The sequence below is a fragment of the Humulus lupulus genome, chromosome 2, assembly GCF_963169125.1.
Source record: "Humulus lupulus chromosome 2, drHumLupu1.1, whole genome shotgun sequence".
Classification (NCBI taxonomy): domain Eukaryota; kingdom Viridiplantae; phylum Streptophyta; class Magnoliopsida; order Rosales; family Cannabaceae; genus Humulus; species Humulus lupulus.
This window is the reverse complement of record NC_084794.1, coordinates 192,202,204-192,214,466: the sequence shown is the minus strand read 5'-3', so window position 1 is coordinate 192,214,466 and position 12,263 is coordinate 192,202,204.

Genomic DNA, 12,263 nt, shown 5'->3' with positions numbered 1-12,263 from the left:
CCATATAGGGTAGCTGATAAAAAACAAAAATTGCTTTCATTTCAAAGTGCTAATGATGGAGAGGGAAATTTATTGGCTGTGACATTTAATAAGGAAAGATGTCGAAAAGCCTTAGCTCGGTTTGTGGTGAAGGATGAGCAAGCATTTAATGTAGTAGAAGGTAAAGGTTTTAGGGAGTTTGTTCAGGAGTTGCAACCCAAGTTTCTTGTCCCTAGTAGAATGACTGTTACTAGGGATATCTACCAGTTGTTTTGTGATGAGAGGGTTAAGTTGAAGAAGGAGTTAACCAAGGTTGGACAAAGATTATGTTTAACAACTGATTGTTGGACATCTTCCACCCAAATGGCTTATATGTGTCTCACTGCACACTATGTTGATAGTGATTGGCATTTGCAAAAAAGAATTATAAATTTTTGTCAAATTTCTAATCACAAGGGTGAAACTATTGGTAAGGTGATAGAAGCTTGTTTGCTTGGTTGGGGAGTAGAAAAGATTTTTGCTGTGACTGTTGATAATGCATCAGCTAATGATGTAGCTGTTGGTTATGTAAAGAGGAGGGTTAATGCATGGAATGGGTCTGTTCTTGATGGTGAGTTTATGCATTTGAGGTGTGGTGCTCACATAATCAATCTAATTGTGAATGAGGGGTTGAAAGACATGCATGATTCAATTGCTGCCATTCGCAATTGTGTGAGATATATTCGGTCATCTCCTGCAAGATTGCAGAAATTTAAAGCTTGTGTGGAAAGGGAAAGAATTGATTACAAGGGGTGGCTGGTTTTAGATGTCCCTACAAGGTGGAATTCCACTTTTATGATGTTAAATGTGGCTCTTAAATTTGAAAAAGCTTTTGCAAGGTATGAAGAGGAAGATGATAAATTTTTAAGTTTCTTCATGGAAAATGAAAATGGGAAGAAAAGGATTGGACCACCTAGTTCTAGTGATTGGGAGAGTGCTATGATTTTTGTTAAATTTCTTTCCACTTTTTATGAAGTTATTCTAAAATTTAGTGGCACCTTGCATGTAACTTCCAACAACTTCTACCATGAGATTTGTGAGATTCACACTCAATTGAGTGATTTGGCTGCTAGTAGTGATCCTTTGTTATCGACCATGGCTGCTAGTATGAAAAATAAATATGACAAATATTGGGGCAATTCAGAGAACATCAATCCTTTGTTGTTTTTGGCTGTTGTGCTTGATCCAAGGTATAAGTTGAAGTATTTGAAGTATTGTTTTGAGACTGTTTATGATGCTGAAACCGTTGCTAAGATTGTTGTCAAGGTGGAACAAATCCTTCAACGATTGTACAATTGTTATAATGTTGAGGGTGAGAGTGATGGTGATAAGGTTAGTTGCTGATTTTTTTTTATTTTCATTGATTTTAATGTGTTATTATTTGTTGAGTTGTTGTTTGTATTTCTTTTTCAGGCTAGCAAAAGTGACTCACCACCAAAGAGTGATGGCAAAGAAACTCATAGGAGGAGATTATTGGAAAATTATTTGCAACAACAACAAATGTTTGTGACTGAGAGAATGAATGATGTTGACAGATACTTGGCTGAAGAACCAGTCAATCCAATGACTTCCTCATTTGATATCTTACTTTGGTGGAAGGATAATTCTAATAGGTATAAGATTTTATCTATGATTGCTAAAGATGTTCTTGCTATCCCTGTGTCTACTGTGGCTTCTGAATCTACGTTTAGTACTAGTGGACGTATTTTGGACTCATTTAGGAGTTCTTTGAGTCCAAAAATGGTGGAGGCACTAGTATGCACTCAAAGTTGGTTGAAGGGGAGTCATGAAGGGATTCAATCAATGGAGTATTTGGATGAAATACAATCTTATGTGTTTCTTGAAGAAGGTAAATAAACTAAATAGATTTATTTGATAATAGTGTTCTTTGTTTTATGCTTATTTATTTTTCAATAAATTATTTAACTTATGTTTTTTAATTGTAGAAGAAAACAAACCCAAGGCCAAGGCAACATCAAAGGAGAAGACCAAGACTGTCATTGTTGATTGATAGATTCAATTTTTTTTATTTTGGTTGAATGTTTTTAGACTTATGTTATGGATGATTGTAATAACTTTAGGACTTATGTTTGGATGATTGTAATGTTTTGGGTGGTTAGACTTAGATTTCAACCACCAAGACTTCATTTTCTTGTTTTTATGTTTTAATTTTATCAACTTTTTTCTAAATTCCGATAAGAATTACTTATTTTGAAAATTAAACTTCATAGGAATTTTAGATTTTTAATATTTAAAAATTATGTATAACCCAACCAACCCAACCCAACCCAACCCACAATGTAAATAGTAGGGTTGGGTTATACAATAAAAATATTTCTAATGGGTTATGATTCTTTAACCCGATGTAATTGGGTTGACTCATTCAAATGTCCTCAACCCGGCCAACCCAACCCATGTGCAGCCCTAGTAGAAGCGATGTCCCTATGGTGTAATCAGAATTACCCCGCTCCTGACCTGTGCTCATTGGAGGATCTGTCAATAAAGAGTTTCCACAATTCTTGGACCGGTTCCCTCATGGGTTTGGTCTGAAATCAGCAAGGGCCTGACCCTTTATGGTTGTTCGTGGCTTATACAAAATTTTGAACTGATTGAGTTCGATGGCCCACTTTATTAAGCGTCCTGATGCTTCAAGTTTTCGCAAGACCTTCCTTAGAGGTTGTTCGGTTAGGACATGTATAGCATCAGACTGGAAATAAGGCCTAAGCTTCCTTGAAGCTAGGACAAGGCAAAAAGCGAGCTTTTTGATCAAAGGGTATTGGGACTCAGTTCTCAGAAGCTTCTTACTAATGTAATATATTGGTTCTGAGTTTGATTTTCCTCTTGAACCAAAACAACACTGACCGCATTCTCGGTTACTGGTAGGTAGAGGTATAAATCTTCAGCTTCATGTTGTACATTCTCAGTATGACAAAACATTCTTCCAGGTCAGACACACGGTTGGTGGTGAATTTAGACTTGACAATTATTTCATCAACGTACACCTCAATGTTTTTCCCGATCTGGTCAACAAACATTTTATTAACCAACCTCTAGTAAGTTGCCCTATAATTTTTCAACCTGAACGACATGACTTTCTAGCAATATATGTTGTGCTTAGTCATAAAGCTGGTATGCTCTTAGTCTGCAGGGTTCATCGCGTTCTGGTTATATCTAGAATACGCATCCATGAAAGACATGAGCTCATGATTAGCCGTAGCATCTATGAGTTGATCAATCATTAGCAAAGGAAAAGAGTCATTTGGGCAGGCTTTGTTTGGATCAGAGAAGTCGATACAAGTCCTCCACTATCCGTTTGGTTTTTGAACCAGAACAGAGTTGGCTATCCATGTTGGATATTTTGCCTCCCTGATGAATCTGCATTTTAATGGGCAAGCTACTTCTTCTTCCAGAGCTTCTCCTCTTTCCTTTCCCGACTTCCTTCTTTTATTTTGTTTGGCATGTATGTTTCTGTCCAGATTTAGTGTGTGCATGATCACGCTAGGACATATTCCCACCATATCAGCATGTGACCAGGTGAAGACATTGAGGTTGTTCCTAAAAAATTTGATCAGATTTCTATTCTGTTCGGCACTAAGATTTTTTCCAATCCTTACCACCTTTGAGGTTGCTTCCTGATCGAGGATTACCTCATCAAGAACCTCCAGGGCTTGGAGCTCAAATCGATCTTGTGCTATTCTTGGGTGAATTTCTTCTCGTAGGGCAACCTCAACTTCTACTATCTAAGGTTCTTCCACCCTTCGACGACTACCATTATCTCGGGCTCCTCGGTCTCCTCAATTATCACCATGGCTTGCTACCTTGGTTGTGATCTTCCCTTCATAGAAATGCTTTAGAATTCCCTAGCAATGAGCTGATCCCCTCTCACTATGCATATCCCAGTGGATGAAGGGAACTTCATAGCCAAATGTCAAACAGAAGTTATGGCCTCGATCACTATCAAGCGTGGTCGCCCTAAAATGGCGTTGTAGGCAGTCAGGCTATCTATGACAATGAACTCGAGCATCTTCGCCACAACTCGTGTTCCATCACCAATGGTTACAAATAGCTCGTTCGTCTTGATTCCTGCCATTCCTTCTCCTGAGAATCCGTATAAAGTTGTGGAGGAGGCCTTCAATTCCATTACTGATAGTCCCATCTTTTTCAAAGTGGACCTAAATTGCATGTTCATGGAGCTCCCGTTATCAATCAGGATTCTTTGGACTCTCATGTTTGTGAGCCAAATTGTTATGACCAGCGGATCATTATGCGAGAAGTGGACATGGCTTGTGTCCTCCTCCGTAAAAATGATAGGTTTCTTGTCTGTTTTCTGTTGCTTTGATTAGCGTTGTTCGGGAGGGAATACTTCACAATCATGGGTCTGTAGCTCCTATACATACCTTTTTGGGCCCATTTCTTGTGCTGGCCAAATGAAGTCCACTCGCAATTGTGGCAATATCTCTTCCCTAAACAAGAGGAGGGATGAGTAGGTTTTCTAAAGCTGGAAGAGCTGGTGGTGGGTTCGTTGGATTTCCTAGAGCTAATCGATTATTTTGCATGGTCAACTGGTTGGGAGCTACCTGATTTCGGGCGTTCTGTGCTAACAGTCCAGCTCGAATAAGAGTCTCAATTTCGTTCTTCAATTAACGACAGTCGTTAGTATTGTGGCCAATGTCATTGTGGTAACGAAAAAACTTGGATGGATCTCTTTTTGCTCATTGATTCCTCATGGGCCCTGGCTTTTTCCACGGTAAGCGAGCAAAATTTGCCAGATATATGTTTTCTCATGTATCTGCCAGGTTGGTATACGCGACGAATATCGAGGCGTATTTGTCATCAGGTTTGTTCTTCTTAAACCCCGCCTGGTTGCCTTCATTACTTCCCTTCCTCTTATTACTATTTTCTCCTGATTAATATGGGTAGCGGGCAGAGTCGTACCTGCAATATTTTCTACCACTCGAGTGGGCTGAGTGTGAATTTGATGATTTCCAGCCATTGCAGATTCAACTTCCTTGAGATTTATCTATTCTTGACCTTGGGCCAAGATCTCATCTGTATTTTCACTCCTTTCCTTTGGAGTTATTTCCACAATTCACCTTCCCCGGTGATTCCGGATCGCATCGCCATGAGTTTGGCACTGTAATCGGCATCTCTAGCTTGAGTTTCTATGTTGGTGAACCAGTTTATGTAAGGTTTGAGAGACTCACGTGACTGTTGTTTTATATTGACCAAGAAATCGGCCTCCTCCTGTAGTTCTTTTGCAGCTCGGAACCATTTTTTAAATTCTGGCGACAATTGTTGCAAGGAGGTGATTTAATGCCTTTTAAATTTGTTAAACCATAGTTTGGCTGCTCCTATCAGTGTGGCAGGGAACAGGAGGCAACGCAAGTCGATACTGACATTATGGGCACTCATCAGAGTATTTAAAGTTCCAATGTGGTTTGATGGGTCGGTCGTTTCCTCATCGGTGGTCATGTACTATATCTTGAAACCTATTAGATACATCGCTGCAGCGATATGAGGAGCGAAAGGTTTGAGCTCCTCATCAGAATCTCAATCGTCCTAGTTTCTCCCAGACATGAGATGCCTCATTTGCTCCTCCATCATAGCAAGTCGCTCAAGATTTAGACCATTCACTATTTGGTTGTTTGGGAGTTGACTATTAGCTCCCATCTCGGGCTGCGCATTATTCGGGTTCTCACCCCTCCAAGCTTAAGCTTGGTTAATCGAGGCATTCCCATTATTATGCATCATTGAAGGTTTTTCCCTAGTTTGAATATAAGTCAGATTGTGGTTGCGAGCTTGCTATCCCCGTTGGGCATTTAAGTGATCGCGCAGGTTAGACTGATGGTTAGAGCAAAAAGTCTAAGATGAGTTCAGATGATTTCTTAGGTCAGTCTCCTGCCTTTGAGAGTGTGTATTATGAACACTCTCTAACCTTATCTTGTGATGAATCTCCTTCCAATAGTTACCCTCTGCAAAGCTCACCATTCGCTGGTGAGGTTGCTGAGATATGTCATCCACGTGAACTCAGATTCTAGTTTCCCATGATCATGAAACATATGTAACCTCTTTGTGGGCAGAGTTTCTTCAGTTATTTCTGTGAGCTAGTGTATTCTCTTACGCTCACCGGGGTGTTGGGTGACGAATCGATGATGGTGGGTGCCTTATCGGTGACGCCACCCACCTTCCATCAAGGTTCACTAACCTAGGTCGCCCATCATCCACTCCAATGTCCCAGACTAGTGGTAATGCATCCTCGTTTCTTTGCACTTGACCACCCGGTCGAATTAGTGCTGGAGGATTCGGGGTACTCCTGTACGTCTTGAAGTAGTCCCTGCTAGCCCTGTCTGATTGGGCTAAGTTCTGGCAGTATGAGCTGCCTTCTCGTTCCTGTGATTGTGAGTGGGTCGATCATTCTTGGGGGTCCGTTTTAATGGCATGGAGCTCAGGGTTGCTGTCCTAACAGAATGACTTACATTAGGACGATTACGCCTGTGGGACCTGGTGTTGTGGGATCCACTTGTCCTCCTTCCAACATTATGGTCAGTTACAGGATGGGGTAATCAAGACATTATCTCATCAATATACCTATTGGCATGGGCGAGATGGCTCCTCAGCTGAGCATTCTCCAGTTCGTCAGCTTTGACGTAACCTAGATTGTTACAGTGGTGGTGGAACGATGAACTGCCAATGTCATGGTGATCCCCATCCTGAGTTAGGGGTTGTCTTCTAGGACGATGGGGTACAGAAGTGCCCTCTCCAGAAGGGCTGATTGCACGGAACTCTCCATGGTCCCCAAGCCTCTCCAACTCGTTGTCCTGCATCGATCGTGTTACCACCATTTTTATTCAATGAAAAATTTGCAGAAGAGATCGACAAGCATAATTGATCTCTCAACAAAAGCACTAATCTATTGACATGGTTTTTCGCCAACAGTAGACTAAGAAGTTTGAAATGGATAATTAGGCTTTTATGAAACCGTAAGTAAATATCACACAAGAACTTTTACGTGGTTTAGTGAATAAAATTCACCTATTCCATGAGTCTATGTTATTCTATTTAGGATCTCTAGAAAAGTTGTTTAAGACAATTTTGACAGAGTTTTTGCATACAAAATTTCATCCCTTTATCAATCCATTCCCTCACTATTTATAGGGGTCAATGGACAAATTCGGGTAACATTCAATATTTGGTAACTTACAAGAATGGGTAACTTCCCAAACGTACAAATAAATACCTAAAATACATTGATTGCCTAACATTACACATTTATCAGATAAGGTTTACAGTATATTAATTACGGATATAAAGTCTTTGAGCCTTCAAGAATTCAAGCCATTGTATTCCATATGAGCTAGAGGTTTCTAGGCTAAACCGATCTAACCATTGAGACGCTCGAGCTATGCTTGTAGCACTTGAAGATATGGCTAGAGGATCTTCTTAATGTCTTGGTGACCTGTGATTGACCAGGACTACCCATTTTAGAACTTATACCGCATCCTCAAAATATGGATAACCTTATTAAGTGCTTGTTAGTTGTACCGCGAACCAAAACACGTCAACTTGTGTTTTTTAGGTACAACAATACCCAAGAAGTTATCAAAGAAAGGATGAAAAGGGAAGAAGATTAGCTAATATGTCGAGGCCACATAATCAACGCCTTCTTGGATCGTCTCTATGATCTCTACACCAATACAACTTTGGCAAAGGATATTTGGGATGCATTTGAGAATAAGTACAAAACTGAAGAAGAAAGTACCAAGAAATTCCTCATTACTCAATATATGGAATTTAAATTCTTTGATGGAAAACCTTACCCCCCCCCCCCCCCCCCCCCAAGTACATGAATTGCAAGCTATTGTGAATAAGTTGTCTACTCTAAAGATAACATTGCCAGAGTCCTTCATTGTGGGTAGGATAATAGCCAAGTTGCCTTCATCTTGGAGGGGCTATAGAAAAAAGATTCTCCATAAGAGTTTGGAGATATCTTTGGAGGAGATCCTAAAGCACCTAAGGATTGAAGAGGAGTCTCGTTCTAGAGATAAGTGTATGGAAGATTCCAATTGTGGGACATCAAAGGCTAATGTCATTGAGAAAACCTCTCAATCCTAAGGGAAGGCCAACAAGAAACCCTAATCTAAGAAGGACACTAACGTAGCCCTAAGTAATAATGAAGGACAATTCAATGGTGTGAAAGGCCCTTGTTTTTTTTTTGGCAAGAGTGGTCACATGGCTTGGGAATGCAAGTTCTCAAAACCTAACAACTATGGATCCAAGGTCAACACAACCAAAGAGCAGTTGGTTGCCACCTTAAGTGAGGTGACTGCCATCCAAGGCAAAGTGCAAGGATGGTAGTATGAGACTTGTGCCACCATTCATCTAACTTATGATAGAGAGGTCTTCAAGACTTTTGAAGAATCAAAGGATGGACATTAATCCAAATGGGGAATGAGAGTTGATCCAAAGTGTTGGGCAAGGGGAATGTTGATCTCTACTTCACATTCGGAAAGAAAGTTCTTCTAACTAATGTGTTGTATGTTCTGGACATGAGTAGAAATCTTGTGAGTGGGAACTTGTTGAGCAAACCAGGGATCAAAGCGGTGTTTGAGTCTAACAAGCTAATCTTATCAAAGGAGAATTACTTTGTGGGGAAAGGGTATGTGTGTGATGGGATGATTAAATTGTGTACCAAAGACTCAAGTTTTGATAATAATGCATGCACATCTTCCTCTTATATGCTTGGCTTTGATTCTATTACCTTCTGGCATAATAGACTTGTTCATACAGGTTATAGTACAATTAAAAGAGTTATCAAATGTAGTTTAATTGTATGAAATAGCGTTGAGCATGATAAATATGAATTATGTATTAAATCTAAGATGATAAAGAAGCCTTATCCATGTGTTAAAAGAGAAACTAACTTGTTGAATTTGATACATAGTGATTTATCTGAATTGAATGGAATAATTTCTAGGGGTGGACATAGGTACTTTTTTACCTTTATTGATGATTGTTCTAGATTAACATATGTGTACTTACTTAAGAATAAAGGTGAAGCCTTCAGCATGTTTAAAATCTATAAAGCCGAAGTTAAAAATCAATTGGAAAAGAAAATCAAAGTAATAAGAAGTGATGGAGGCAGTGAATACTTTTCCAATGAATTTAAATTTGTTTGTGAAATGCATGGTATAATACATGAATGTACAGCCTTTTATATACCCCAACAATATGGTATAACTAAAAGAAAGAATATAACATATGTTAAAATGATAAAGGTTATGTTGTTACATGCAAATTTGAGTTTTGTGTTATATGGAGAAGCCTTGCTAACCGCTTCTCATATTCTAAACCGGATTCCTCTAAAGAAGAATCAAATTTCACCGTATCAGATATGGAAAGCAAAGAGGCCCAACCTAGAGTATCTAAAAATTTGTGGGGGTGTCTTGCTTATTGCAAGAGCACAGAGCCTAAAAGGACCAAGTTGGGTCCAAGGGCCAATAATTGTGTATTTTTAGGCTATGCCTCAAACAACATGACTTATAGGCTATTAGACATGGAGTCTAATGTTATAATTGAATCAAGAGAAGTTGAGTTCTTTGAGAATTTTTTGTATAGGGACAACAAGCCTTAACAATCGATCTCATTAGAAGGAACTCAAGAGAAGTTACCTTCAAGAGTTGAAGAGCAACCGATATTGCCTAGAAGAAGCCAAAGGCTTAAAGAGAGTGGACCACGAGATAAAACCTCTCAAGTGGAGACCCTTTACTTAGTAGAGGGAAATCACAAGGAAGACACTTGGAAGTATCCAATAGCACTTCAAGTAGAGGATGTTCCTAAAATCTTCCAAGAAGTTATGTATTCAAGGGACTTCACCTTTTGGAATGAGGCAATAAATGATGAGATGGATTCAATTATATCTAACCACACTTGGGAGATTGTTCATATACCACAAGGATCAAAGCGAATAGGTTGTAAGTGGGTATTTCGAAGAAAATATCACACTAATGGGACCACTCAAGCCTTTAAGGCAAGGTTGGTGGCTAAAGGGTTTAGACAAAAGGAAGGCATATATTATTTTGATACCTATGTATCGGTAGCAAGGACAAAATCAATAAGATTATTTTTCCTTATCATCAATACATAACCTATATGTTCTTCAAATGGATGTCAAAATGGCATTCCTAAATGGTCACCTCGATGAGGAGTTTACATGGAACAACCTAAAGGGTTTGTTCCAAAAGGAAGTGAACATACGATGTGTAAGCTCGTTATATCATTATATGGTTTAAAACAAGCACCAAAACAATGGAATAAGAAGTTTGATGAAGCCATTGTTTCAGATGGGTTTAGACACAGTAGTGCGGACAAGTGCTTATACTCTAAGACTTGTGATGACTATTTCATACTAGTGTGTCTATATGTTGATGATACGTTGATATTAAGTAATGACATGAAAGGCATATTAAAATCAAAGAGGTTTCTATCTTCTACCTTTAAAATGAAAGATCTTAGAGAGGTCGATACCATACTAGGTATCAGTGTTAGAACAAATGTGGATGGTTATGCCTTATGTCAAGCTCATTATATTGAGAAGATGCTGGACAAGTTTGGTCATCTTGATATCAAAGAGGAAAACACGCTCTTTGATTCAATCCAAAAGAATGAAGGGAGAGCGGTGGCTCAATTAGAGTATGCAAGTGCAATAGGGAGTTTGATGTATGTCGCTCATTGTACAAGAGCAAATATTGCATTTGCGGCTAGTAAACTAAGTAGGTTTACTTGTAATCCAAGTATTAAATATTGGAAGGCCATAGAAAGGGTCTTTGGATACCTCAAAACGGCCAAAGATGTGACGTCCTCCTAATTTAGGACTGTTACACTATGTACTTTAAATAGTGTCAAACTTGTTAATCAAGTCATTTGGTTATAAACGTGTAACTAAGGTTAATGTCAATAGTTAAGGTTAAAAATTCTGGTCAAAGGAAACATTGAATTTTCATTTAAAAGTTTAATACATACATGGGATCCAAAAAGGTTATAAACAGATGTTTGAAAAGGTATATACAATAAAAAGTTACAACTAGTCGACCTAAGCGACAAAATAAGGGATACAACCCTAGTTCCTCTGAGATATCCTCGGTCAAGGTGGACGAGTAGTCGTATATGTACACGCCACCACCAAAGCTCTCCAACCCATGGCTGGTCAAGCTTTCCTTTCCTCATACTTGCACCACATAGCACCCGTGAATCAAAGCTTAGCAAGAAAACTTAAACATGTGCATGAACAGTAAATACAGATTCCAGATACATATCTAGCATGCTCAGCATTAATAACCTACTCATGCACGCATACAATTACAAATAAATTATCATTGGATCACTCTGGGGCCCGCTACCCTGAATAGGTGACCATAGAGTCAACCCGGGGCCCTATGCCCTAGCTATGTGACCATAGAGTCACCTGGGGCCCTTGCCCTTAGCTCTAAAGAACTAGCCATAGGGCTAGCGAAGTGCTTTGTTTTCCAACGACCATAGGGTTGGCCAACGTAATATTACATCCCTGATTGGGCCTAAGCCTCTTGACCAGTGCGCAGCGCGCTATTGTCGCCCTTGACTAAGTCAAGGCTATAATCAGACATTCAGATAACCAGACAAGCAAATACAGATAAGCATATTTCAAACAATACAAGTATGCATACATATAAATCATGGTATCTTAACCAATCAAACACAAACACAATAATAACCATGTTCCTTAACAGGCCGAGCCTTACCTATGCAAACAAGATAAGCATTCATTAAACAATTATCCAGACACTGAGTATTCAAGATTAACCTAAATAACATTCATTCTCAGGGTCGAGCCCTATTCATAGTTATAATCAACAACCGGGCCAAGCCCTAATCACATATATAACGTATTGGGTGAAGTTTTCTTACCTTAGGTCCAAGTGCTACGTATATTAAGAACGACCCTCGAGAATGATCCTGTTCCGAGCCCCTAGCAATAACCTAGCCACAGCCAATAGAGAATCTCGTCAAAACGAGCGAATAAAGGCTTCCAGACCGAGTCCTAGCCTTCGGGATGTCGAATTATACTAAATTGGGTAGTAGGATCGATCTCGAGCCATTAGGTTTCAATTCCCGCACTCAAATCCCTCCCCGGGACTCAAAAACCTTTCAAGCACTGCGACTCAAAATAAAAGAGCCGTGGCCCGCCCCAAGTCAGAGAGCCCAAGGCTCTC